Below are 11,840 nucleotides of genomic sequence, written 5' to 3'. Positions count from 1 at the left end.
TGCTCTCGCTCTAACGCATGCGGCGATACCTCACATATGTGGTTTGAACTGCGTTTACATATGTGGGCGGGACTTACGTGTGCGTTTGCTTTTTTTTTTACACTTTTTTACATTTTTTTTATCACTTTTATTCCTATTACAAGGAATGTAAACATCCCTTGTAATAGAAATGGTGTGTGACAGGTCCTCTTTATGGAGAGATGCGGGGTCAATAAGACCCCACATCTCTCCTCCAGGCTGGAAAGCATGAGACCGTGAAAAAATTCACAGATCTCATGCTTATTAGCCACAATCGCAGCTTTGTTAACTTCAGGTAACCCGGGCGTGACGTCATCACATCGCGCCCGGGACTTCCGACGGTCATAGAGATTACTGGTGACCATCTGGTCACCAGCCATGTCTATGTCTATGTACAGTAGGAAGGCTGCCGCTCCAGGTGAGCACACTAGAACAATCAATGTCCACTCAGAAACCAATGGGTGCAGGCAATGCACGGGATATGCAAAAGAGGAAAGATATGGACAGCCGCACTCCAATTTCTTAAAAAGACGTGCCCTTTATTGGGTAAAGGAAAAATGCACTACAGGTATCAGCACACAGTGGGAAAAAACAGCTGACGCGTTTCGCATTGGATATCAATGCTTAGTCATAGCAGCTATGCTCTATGTCTATGCTCCATGTCTATGCTCGTCATGTGACAAGACAATGACAATGTCCTCTAGCTGCAGACATCATTCAGATATCCCCCCACAAAGCCCAGGACGTAATATGACGTCCACCCAGGATGGTAGATCCCATCTGTGGACGTCATATTACTATGGCTGGGTATTGAAGTGATTAAATTGTGTTTAACTTGGAGTGTATTGTATGCTTAATTTATTAAAATGGATTTGAAGTATTTTACAGAATAACATTGGTCTTGTTGAAAATCATTATATCATTGTAAAAATATTAGCAGTCAAAATCATAGAATAAAATCTAATTTTACTTTTTAACTTACTTTTATCCAAAATAAGAAAACATTTATTATGGGGTCCCATGTCTCATTAAAAATTTTCCTCCAAATGGTGTGCCAGTGCCCTTCAGCTAAACTATATTATCTATATTATCCTAAATAATCAGACCTTTTTTTATCCCAGTTGACATGAAAAAAGGAATAAAGGGAAAGACCACACATATTTCCTAATTTTCAGAAATTCTTTGACATGTCATGTCTGATGATTAAACGTATTTAAGAACCCATAGATGGTGTTTTTTCACAGAATGTGTTGTTTTTATGAGACTGGTTGATTACAGTGCTTACTGGCCTTTTGTAGATCCTATTTAAATGTACAATTTTCCCTTGAATTTACATTGCATTATTAAACCAATCATATTCATCAAAAAGAAAAGTAACTATAATATATATGTGTGTGTGTGTGTGTGTTAGCACATACACACTTTAATTAGAAGACTTTGTTCTGTCTCTAAATTTGTTCTCAATTTATGATATGAAAATTTAAATATGAGATATATTATTGGTAATGATAGCACTTTACTTTTTTGAGATTTTACATGTTTTGTAAATTTGTTGAAGGTAGATAATAAAAAGAAATAAAAATGGAAAGTGGGATGGGGTAGTGGCGCTGCCCTACTTATAAACTGTGTAAATAATATAATAAAGTAAACAGTGACCCTAAGGGGTGCGTGAATAAGTGAATAAGTATAATATTAATAAACCGTGGAAACCAACAGATGTGGACCTGCTGGGTAGTAAGTGTAATATCAGTGACCAGAAACTGGCATGTAAAGACTGAACTCAACCAAAGGTGATACACTATACGAATAAACCAAGCTGTGCTATTACTGATAGGCTATGCGCTAGCCTGTGTGTGTGTTTCCACTAAGTGGGTGCAATACGCTCATAGGGCCCATAAACATATGGGAATTACAATATAATAAATGCAAACAATAACTCAATTAATATAGTACAGTGGGACAATCAATCTTCATAGATATTGAAGATATAAAAATGTAAAAAATAAAAATAAAAATAAAAATAAAATTAAAAATACAAATAGTCCAAAACTGTGAGGCAATATGAGAGACAGTCTTCATAAAAAATAATAATTAAATGAATTAACAAGGGATAAAGTCCATCCAAGAATTGAAGGGATCCGTGCTTGTAAAGGTGCACCTAAAAAAGGTGAGTGCTCAATTGAACATTGGTGACAATTCCACGCAGTGATCACGGTGCTCCCCCTTTTGGGTCCCCACTCACCAGAGGCACTAACCCCTGCAGGGGTACAGTGCAAGAAGTATGCCTCCTACGGTTCTAGGATCTCCCACGGTTCCTCTGTTGTCCTTGGTGTCTCCTTTCCTCCTTATTGGTGGAATTCCGGGTTCAAGAATGGTGGTAGTGTTTATTGGTCCGCAGTCCTCCGATAAAGCAAATAGACTAGCATAGCGTAGTAGGTTTGATCAAACGCTAATTTATTAACACTAGCAATAGCATGCGCAGTGTATAAAATATAAAAAATAAAAATACTGGGAAATAAAAACAATAGAGCAAGGAAAATACTCTATGTAAGATAAAAGCTAAAAGCAAGAGTTGCAGGTGGAGCGGCTAACATAAGCTAGCATAGCTCCTAGCGCCGCACTGCGTGTACCAGGAAGTGTCGGCAATAGCCTGGGAACGGCGTGCGTTCCACCAACGACCAGCTGGAAACCGGAAGTGCGTGCGTGTGTGCGTGTATCCGCTTTACGTACGTTTCGTTCAGATACGTCTTCAGAAGCGGGTGCACGCATACAGCAGAGGGTTGCCTATATAGCTGACTTCATTATGCAAACGCCTCCCACCAGCGGCGGTAGCCAATCGTGTTTATTTGAATTCGTTTCCCATCGAATCATATATGAAGGGGGTGAGCCCTTGGGTTGTTCTATTTGCATATTTATGCCTCGGCGTCCCAAGTGAGGCCAATAGTGTGAATGAGATGTCAGCAATATAGGCGCAGATCGATAAGCATTACTATTATCACGGTATAACATTAGGCAACCTGCTCTGCTAAAATAAGCCCTGTATGGACAATCATGGGCAAGTATAGATATACAGACTAAATAAAGGAAATTGTATAAAAGTTAAATAGGGGAGATATAAGGTATAAGGTACAAACAGATATTTTGTTCTAGGGGGATAGGGTCAAGTACATTAACCAGGGGCTAGCTATCATAGGCTAGTTGTTGGAGAACGAAATATCCCCTCGGTCGTGGGTGGCTACATTTAAAGATGAAAAAATGTATATAAAAGATGTATATTAAAGCCACCATAGTCTCATGGCAATCCAATGGTAAGGTAGATGATAAATAATAGTTGATAATTAGTTAGCAAACAAAGGTGTATGTTAGCTAGCATTATATGAAAAGGCTCCCAAAGAGATCTTGCTAGTGATCCCTACTAGGCAATATGAATATTATTAATTTTGGTAATTACTTCGAAGGGGTAAGTACCTAGAGATCATCTTATTGAGAACTGTTCTCTTATTGAAGTAAAAACCTTCTAGGTGATGGGCAGAGGTGTGGTTGTGGTACACGGTCTAAATGACCTACTAGCAACATTTATAGTGGAAGTAAACGTAAATGTGAGTCACCCCATATCCGCTAAGTGATCATCAGTCAGATAAAGTTTGAAATAAGGGGGACAAAATATCAGCGGATGGTATAATACATGACCCAGCTAACATATAATTCTGTATCACCCCAAAAAAGGTGGGGGTGTACAGCGTGGGTGAAATCCCATACGGTATGTCAAAGGATAGGAGGCGACGAGATAGATGGAAGGTGAAGATTTCGCCTAATAAAGGAATAGTGTTCAGAATTAGTCAGATTGATATATGATGGTACATATGTCACGTTTTTAAATGGTCAAATTCAGGGGTTTGCCAAGAAACAGTTTAAATCTATGTCCTTATTTAACCCATAAGGCGCCAATGTTCCCAGACGGTAGATCCAACTGGTTTCGTTCTGGGAGATGGCGGTGGTTTTATTGCCACCTCTCCAGTTGTCTTTTACAAGATCTATACCGTAAAAAATCAAGCCACTAGGGTCTTTGTGGTGGACCTCTTTAAAGTGGCGTGAGAGGTAATGTTTGTCATATCCTGTTTTGATCCTATTTATATGCTCACGAATTCTCACTTTAAGAGGTCTGGTGGTTCTTCCCACATATTGTAGGTGGCAGGGACATTCGATGATATACGTCACATGGGTGGTGCTGCAGGTGATGAGTTCTTTGATCTTGTGTTCTTTAAAGTCAGTTCTTGATTTGAAACTTATTTTTCGTCTCGGTTGGCTTTTGCTCACTCTGCAGGGCAGGCATTTCTGGCATTTATAAAAACCTTTAAGTTCAGGGCATATATTGACTGATTTTGGTGGGTCTATGACGTTATGCACAAGGAGATGGCGAAGAGAAGGGGCACGCCTGTAGATAAAATTGGGTTTTTTCCCCAATATTTTAGTAAGAGCATGGTCTTCTTGTAGGATTGGCCAGTATTTTTTGATTATGTGCTCAAAATCCTTATATTGAGAGTTAAAACCTGTGATGAATGCTACATTTCGCTTATTCTGCTTGTTCTTTGTTTTAGGTGCCAGCATGTTGTTCCTATCCATATTAAGAACTTCTTCTTTCAATTTTAACAGGTTTTGCTCCTTATACCCCTTTTCCTTGAATCTATCTACGATTATGTCGGCTTGTATTTTGTAATCTGCAATCGAACTACAATTTCTCCGGAGCCGCATCATTTGTCCTTTAGGTATGTTTGACTTCCACCTAGGGTGGTGGCAGCTGGCTGATGGAATGTATCCATTGCGGTCCGTTGATTTGAAATGTGTTCTGGTCTGTAATGTTGAGCCGTCTTTGAAGATCTGAAGATCAAGGAAATCTATACATTCTCTGTCGCATTTTCCCGTGAAGGTGAGGCCATATCTGTTGGAATTCAGCTCCTCTAGGAATTCCTGGAAGCTGTCGACCGTCCCATCCCACAGGATGATGACGTCATCGATATACCGACGGTATAGTTTGATATGGGGAATGTTTCTATTGTAAACGTATTCCTCTTCCCAACAGTCCATTAATAAATTTGCAACACTGGGGGCATAACGTGCCCCCATCGCCACGCCTCTGGTTTGAACATAGTAGGTTCTATTGTACCAGAAATAATTGCATTTCATGGCCATTTCAAGTCCTTCTACAATGAAATTAATCTGTTGTTGCTTTAGCCCTGTGCTTTGATGTAGCGCTTTTTCCACCCCCATAATGCCATCTTTCTGTGATATACTGGTGTACAGTGAGTTGACATCTATAGTGGCTAATAATAGATCTTGTACTTCATCAATATGTTGCAATTCGTTAATGAGTTGCAGGCTGTCCCGAAGATGTGATCTCCCCTCTTTAACAATCGGTTGTAGGTAAGTATCCAGATATTCCCCCAGACGGGAAAAAATGGAGTTTATCCCGCTTATAATGGGGCGACCTGGGGGTTTGAGCAGTCTCTTATGGATCTTCGGAGTGTAGTAGATCACTGGTGTTTTAGTGGAGTTGGACACCAAATACTCTGCCTCCTTCTTATTGAGTATCCCCATGGTGGCACCCTTTTTGACATATTTAATCAATTTTTTGATATATCGCGCTTTCGGGTTGCCTTTGAGTTTTTTATAGGTGTTTTCAACCCTCAATAGGTTCTCCATTTCTTCCTCATAATCTGCTTTATTTAGGATTACCAATCCACCCCCCTTGTCAGCTGGTCTGATAATAACCTCATTTTTGTTGCCAATTTCCTTGATAGTTTTCCACACATTTTTATTTTTATTTTTAAATGTTTTCTGTAGTTTCCTTAAATCCCCCTCCACCATCTTTTTAAACGCTCCTATACACTGGTTGCCCGGTGTATTGGGATTAAACGTGGAGTTATTCTTCAGGCTAGTTTGAATGTACTCTGAAACTTCCATACCACTCTCCTCTGTGTTATTCAGAAAGAATTTTTGTAGGATAAGTTTTCTAAGGAATTAATAAAAAGAAATAATCACAGGCCCACGCAAATGCTGGACAGAGATTTACAACTTCCAAAAGATCTGTACACCACTTCACAGAGGTCTGCTGTCCAAGGTACTGAACAGCAGAGATCATAGCAATGACCTATAAGTAAGATATCACAAAAAAACATCCATATCCTGAATTGTAGGGAGTTGTTGAAAAGAGGTAAATGGCTCTAAGAGCGGATACAATAAGGTTACCAAGAATAAAGGGTAATCCTGAAGTGCAATAGCCATATAACGATTTTCAGTAATTATTAGATATGTGCATTCCCGTTCGTACGAATGTTATTTTCGTACGAAAATGTTCATTTTCGTACCCGCAGAATAATGTGTACATACGAAAAAATTAAAGCACCAAAATACAAAAACGACGGGATTACGAATGAGCCGCATAACGAACAACCGCAAATACGAACGAACGATCCAACGAAAATACGAAAAAACGAAAACGGCAAAAGAACGAAAATGACAAAATGACATTGTGTATTTTGTTTAAATCCTTGTTCTGTTCGTATTTTGATTTTCAGTCGTATGTTCATATGACATCTAACAAAAGATTTTCGTTCTGTATTTTGTTTGAATCCTTTTTCTGTTTGTATGTTCATATGACATCTTATAACAAAAGATTTGTATTCTGTATTCTGAATTCCTTTTTTCTGTTCGTAATTTGGTTTCAAAATACAGAATGGAAATCTTTTGTTATAAGATGTAATTTTCGTTTTTTTGAATGGGCAGTGAGTGTAGTTAGTTAGTGAAGCAGCTTCTCTTTTGTGCTGAGTACAGTACTTTTCTGTGGATTTTCGTCTGAAGGGAGATCAGTTGGCCAGACTTTTGAACCTGGAACCCAAAAATGGTTTTCTGATGGAGTTTAAAAACGAACGAACGTTCGGTAAAACGATCGTTTTTATGTTTGTTGTTAAAGTCTGACCAAGTGTATGGGGCTTAACAATAGTTAATATGGATGAGCTGCGTGTTGAAAGTGCCGCGAATCCCGCGATATATTTACAAAAGTACAAAATGAAGAAAATTCACGAAAATGATTGTCTAACAAGTAACGAACATGAATTAAACAGAATAACGAACCATCCCTCATGTACGAAAATAAAACGGTAACCAAAATACGAAACGATCGGAATACGAAAAAATCGCGTCGTACGAAAAACGCGAACGAACAGGAAAACGGGCGACTTGCGAAAAACGAACGGGAACGAACCTACGGAACGATACGAAACGGAACAAAAAAAAACGAAAAAATTTTCTGTGCACATGTCTAGTAATTATATTGTTATAAAGGTGTTCACAAACATAACAGCAATGTCTTCCGATCAGCCATACAACTCAACTCAGTAAGCATTAGATCCATTACAGTGAGAGTTTCCTAACAATTGCACATTATAACATAGGCCCTGTTAATATCTTTAGACTTAAACAGTATGTATTTCCTAAGTACTGTAGTCAAAGTTTTCATATTATTATTTTTTTTTTTCCTGGATCATTTTGGTAAAAAAGAAAGAACCCGGAAGGTCACAGATTTAACCAGATCCTCTGGTAACAGGAACTGAACTGTGTTTCCCTGGTTCTACAACTACGATGTCTTCACTGCCACTGTTTCCTATGTTTACTTTACACACCCATTGCAGGACCACTTCTGCACCTGTTCTCTTTTCTGCACATTTCCGTGGTGATAAAGGCTAGGGTTTATCATATTCACTGAAAGATTGTTCAGGAAGAAAAACGTTTGAAAAAAATTCAATGTGGAGTGTTACACGTGATTGATGGGCCCTTGGTGTTTACAGCATACTTGGTTGCTAGGATGCAAGTGACTCCTGTCAAGTAGCATTCTAGGATGCATTCAGCTGGTAGCAGCCAACAGGCTGCATTTATTTTGAACACTTATAATGTTATAATTTTCCATTTTTGCAGCTCAATATTATAGCCTTGGATGCACCTGTGTGAATGAGTCCAAAGACTTATATACTGCTGCATACAGATGCATGCAAAACCATACAATATACATAAGTGGACAGCATTTTTACCACCTGTGTAAATGAGCCCAATGGGGGCAGCTAAATGTATTCTATACATACATATTACATATTTATATTACTTAAAATGCTTAATGCTTATGCTCCAGTCTAATTATGGCAGCATCATATAATGCTGGTATGTCATATCCAGTGTTGTCAGTAACAGCGTTAAAATAAACACCGTTACCTAACGATGCCCCTTTTGAGGGTAACGAGTAATCTACCTAATTACTCTTCCCCTCACGGTAACGCCATCCCCATTACTTGGGCAGTGTTACCACAATTACATCTACCTGTGTGTCAGCCGTCGGCCATCCATTATTAAAAAAGCGCGCCTTCTCCTCTGACTGTTCCGTGATAGGCGGAACACTAATTTTCCCAGCAGAGCCTCTGTTTAGTGTTCAGCCTATCATGGATGCCTTCTCATCCTTAGCCTCGTCCTCGGACAAGAGGACATCCGTGATAGGCGGAACACTGAACAGAGGCTCTGCTGGCAAAATTACTGTTCCGCCTATCACGGAACAGCCTGAGGAGGAGGCGCGACTTTTGAATAATGGATGGCCGCCGTCTGACATCTCTGTAAACAGGAGAAGGTAGGGAGATCATCGAGGCATGTTTACAGATGGCACAGTGAGGCATGTTTACAGATGGCACAGTGAGGCATGTTACAGATGGCACAGTGAGGCATGTTACAGATGGGACAGTGAGGCATGTTACAGATGGCACAGTGAGGCATGTTACAGATGGGACAGTGAGGCATGTTACAGATGGCACAGTGAGGCATGTTACATATGGCACAGTGAGGCATGTTACAGATAGCACAGTGAGGCATGTTGTAGAATATAAAAAAAAAGTCACAGTTACTTTGCTGAGTAACTAATTACTTTTTCAATGTAGTAAATGTGTCACTAACGCAATTACTTTTTCGGAAGAAGTAATTTGTAACTGTAACTAATTACATTTTTAAAGTAAGATGAGCAACAATGGTCATAACACATATTAATGGCTATATATGAGGAACATGATATCTGCCCTTATGTCAGAGTGTTACACATAACGAAAAATTGTTATCAGATACTTACTGTAATTTTCCTTTTTCTGTCCTATCCTCAGCAAATGGGTTGACTCCTCCTCTGGAACCCACAGGACCACCTCCTCCTAACTAAGTAAAAGACAGCCCCTCCCCAACTGATGTATTCAATAAACTATGAGAAGAGGGGGGAAAAAGGGGGTAACCAAAAGGACCCCGGGGCTTTTGAACGGTGCAAATAGATAATCAGACAAAATTTGATTATAAAATTAGAAAATATAATTTATTACACAAATAATTAGTATGCCATAAATACGATAAATTTGAAATACATCTCGATTAAATACGTGATATCAAGACGAAGCATTGTTTAAGTCAGCTCTACATGTTTCACTCCGACGAGTTTCTTCAGGAGCTTTCAGACATACAATGCTAAATATCAGAAGAAAAAACAACAAGACATATAATTAAATGACTGTTGAAAACAATCATTTATATATCAATACATTTTGGTAAATAATGTCAAAAAAGGGAAAAGAAAAATATTGATCATGAATACATCAGTTATTGTAGATAATGCATGCTCAAGGATCTCAACTACATATAAACAGGGGCCAAAAGTAAAAACAATAATATTTACTTACCAAAGAGGTAAAACAGCAAAAGACAGCAGACCATACAGGAAGGAACCAGAGTCCTCAGGGAAAGACAGAATAGTTCAGGAGAACCACAGCAGGATTTTAAGCCATTGATAGAATTAATCTGAAAAATCAGGAAAGCACACGTGGAAACACATATGCAAACTACTCTCAGTTGTATTGTGCAACAATGGGTAAAGAGAATATACACTCCAAAAACTTGTTATAATGGACAATATATATAATATATATACCTGTCAATAGTAAGCAAAAATGCCTATTGTCAGTAGAGACAGTCTAATGTTTGCCATAGATATGGATTGAAAGAGGATAAAGGGGAAGGAAGACACTCTCACAACCCCTCAAATAACCTGATCAAAAAGCGGCAACCGCTCTGTTAAGAAAAAAAGGGAGAAATAAAAAAGTATATTATAAGTAAATAGGAATAGTTCAGTGCCAAAAAATGCACAGAACAAACAAATCCCTAATGCTCACAGTGTGTAAGCACAAAGCCAAAAAGCTTGTAAGGTAAATACCTGATTAGGATAAAGTCCAAAGATGAAAAGGCAGAGTCACCTAGATAGCTGTGCATACAGCAGCCTTTCCTTGCATTAATTAGGTCTGGTCTCAGCTGGAGCGCCTAACACAGCGCTCGGGCTTTAAATCTGCCACCACGGCGATGATTGACCAATCAAAACGCTGCGGTGCAGACACGTGACCTGGGCGTCAGCAGAAGGAAAACAATCAATCCACCCAGCTGACAAGCTCAGCTGATCCCAATGTAGCCAAAAGTAATGACAGCACACATGAGACCAAGGAAAAGGTCTCTGTGGGCGGTCCAAAAACGATCGGCGCCATTTTGGAGGCTGGAAAGGTTTCCAGTACAAGATAGCTGGAAGGCAAATGGAATAGACAGCGCGGAAGCGCTGAAAAAACACACAAAACTCAAGCTGGGAATGGATGTGCTGGCATAATTGGTCTAAAAGAAAGGGATCTGAGGGGAAACAATAATGAAAGGGGAGTGATAAACCCTCTTAACCCCTGCAGCTCCCTACGTGTCCGTATGGCTCTCCTGAATCCATCCTGCGCCCAGAGGCATGAGGGAAAAACATTCCTTGGTCTGCCGTCATTATGAATAGAAGTAATACAATGAAAATAAAAATAAATATAAATAATAAAACAGTATGATATATTGTTATTTTCATTGTATTACTTCCATTCATAATGACGGCAGACCAAGGAATGTTTCAATCCATATCTATGGCAAACATTAGACTGTCTCTACTGACAATAGGCATTTTTGCTTACTATTGACAGGTATATATATTATATATATTGTCCATTATAACAAGTTTTTGGAGTGTATATTCTCTTTACCCATTGTTGCACAATACAACTGAGAGTAGTTTGCATATGTGTTTCCACATGTGCTTTCCTGATTTTTCAGATTAATTCTATCAATGGCTTAAAATCCTGCTGTGGTTCTCCTGAACTATTCTGTTTTTCCCTGAGGACTCTGGTTCCTTCCTGTATGGTCTGCTGTCTTTTGCTGTTTTACCTCTTTGGTAAGTAAATATTATTGTTTTTACTTTTGGCCCCTGTTTATATGTAGTTGAGATCCTTGAGCATGCATTATCTACAATAACTGATGTATTCATGATCAATATTTTTCTTTTCCCTTTTTTGACATTATTTACCAAAATGTATTGATATATAAATGATTGTTTTCAACAGTCATTTAATTATATGTCTTGTTGTTTTTTCTTCTGATATTTAGCATTGTATGTCTGAAAGCTCCTGAAGAAACTCGTCGGAGTGAAACATGTAGAGCTGACTTAAACAATGCTTCGTCTTGATATCACGTATTTAATCGAGATGTATTTCAAATTTATCGTATTTATGGCATACTAATTATTTGTGTAATAAATTATATTTTCTAATTTTATAATCAAATTTTGTCTGATTATCTATTTGCACCGTTCAAAAGCCCCGGGGTCCTTTTGGTTACCCCCTTTTTCCCCCCTCTTCTCATTTTTTCTTATCATTGGGGTGAGGTGCCTGTGACTACTGATACTTGTC

The 11,840-nt window shown here is 38.7% G+C and overlaps 2 long non-coding RNA genes across 2 annotated transcripts; one reads left to right on the top strand and one right to left on the bottom strand.

Moving 5' to 3' along the window:
* Positions 1–9,539: 9,539 nt before the first annotated feature.
* On the bottom strand, positions 9,540–10,150 carry LOC120944865. The gene is made up of 3 exons (XR_005750519.1): positions 10,016–10,150; positions 9,768–9,885; positions 9,540–9,555 (listed from the first exon to the last, which is right to left on the bottom strand). It is a non-coding gene; the product is annotated as an uncharacterized LOC120944865 (long non-coding RNA).
* Positions 10,151–11,006: 856 nt separating this feature from the next.
* LOC120944864 lies at positions 11,007–11,554 on the top strand. The gene is made up of 3 exons (XR_005750518.1): positions 11,007–11,078; positions 11,209–11,326; positions 11,539–11,554. It is a non-coding gene; the product is annotated as an uncharacterized LOC120944864 (long non-coding RNA).
* The last annotated feature ends 286 nt before the right edge of the window (positions 11,555–11,840 follow it).

The sequence above is a fragment of the Rana temporaria genome, chromosome 7, assembly GCF_905171775.1.
Source record: "Rana temporaria chromosome 7, aRanTem1.1, whole genome shotgun sequence".
NCBI classification, from domain to species: domain Eukaryota; kingdom Metazoa; phylum Chordata; class Amphibia; order Anura; family Ranidae; genus Rana; species Rana temporaria.
Note: the sequence above shows the minus strand (reverse complement) of the source record. Positions and strands in the feature narration are given on the sequence as shown.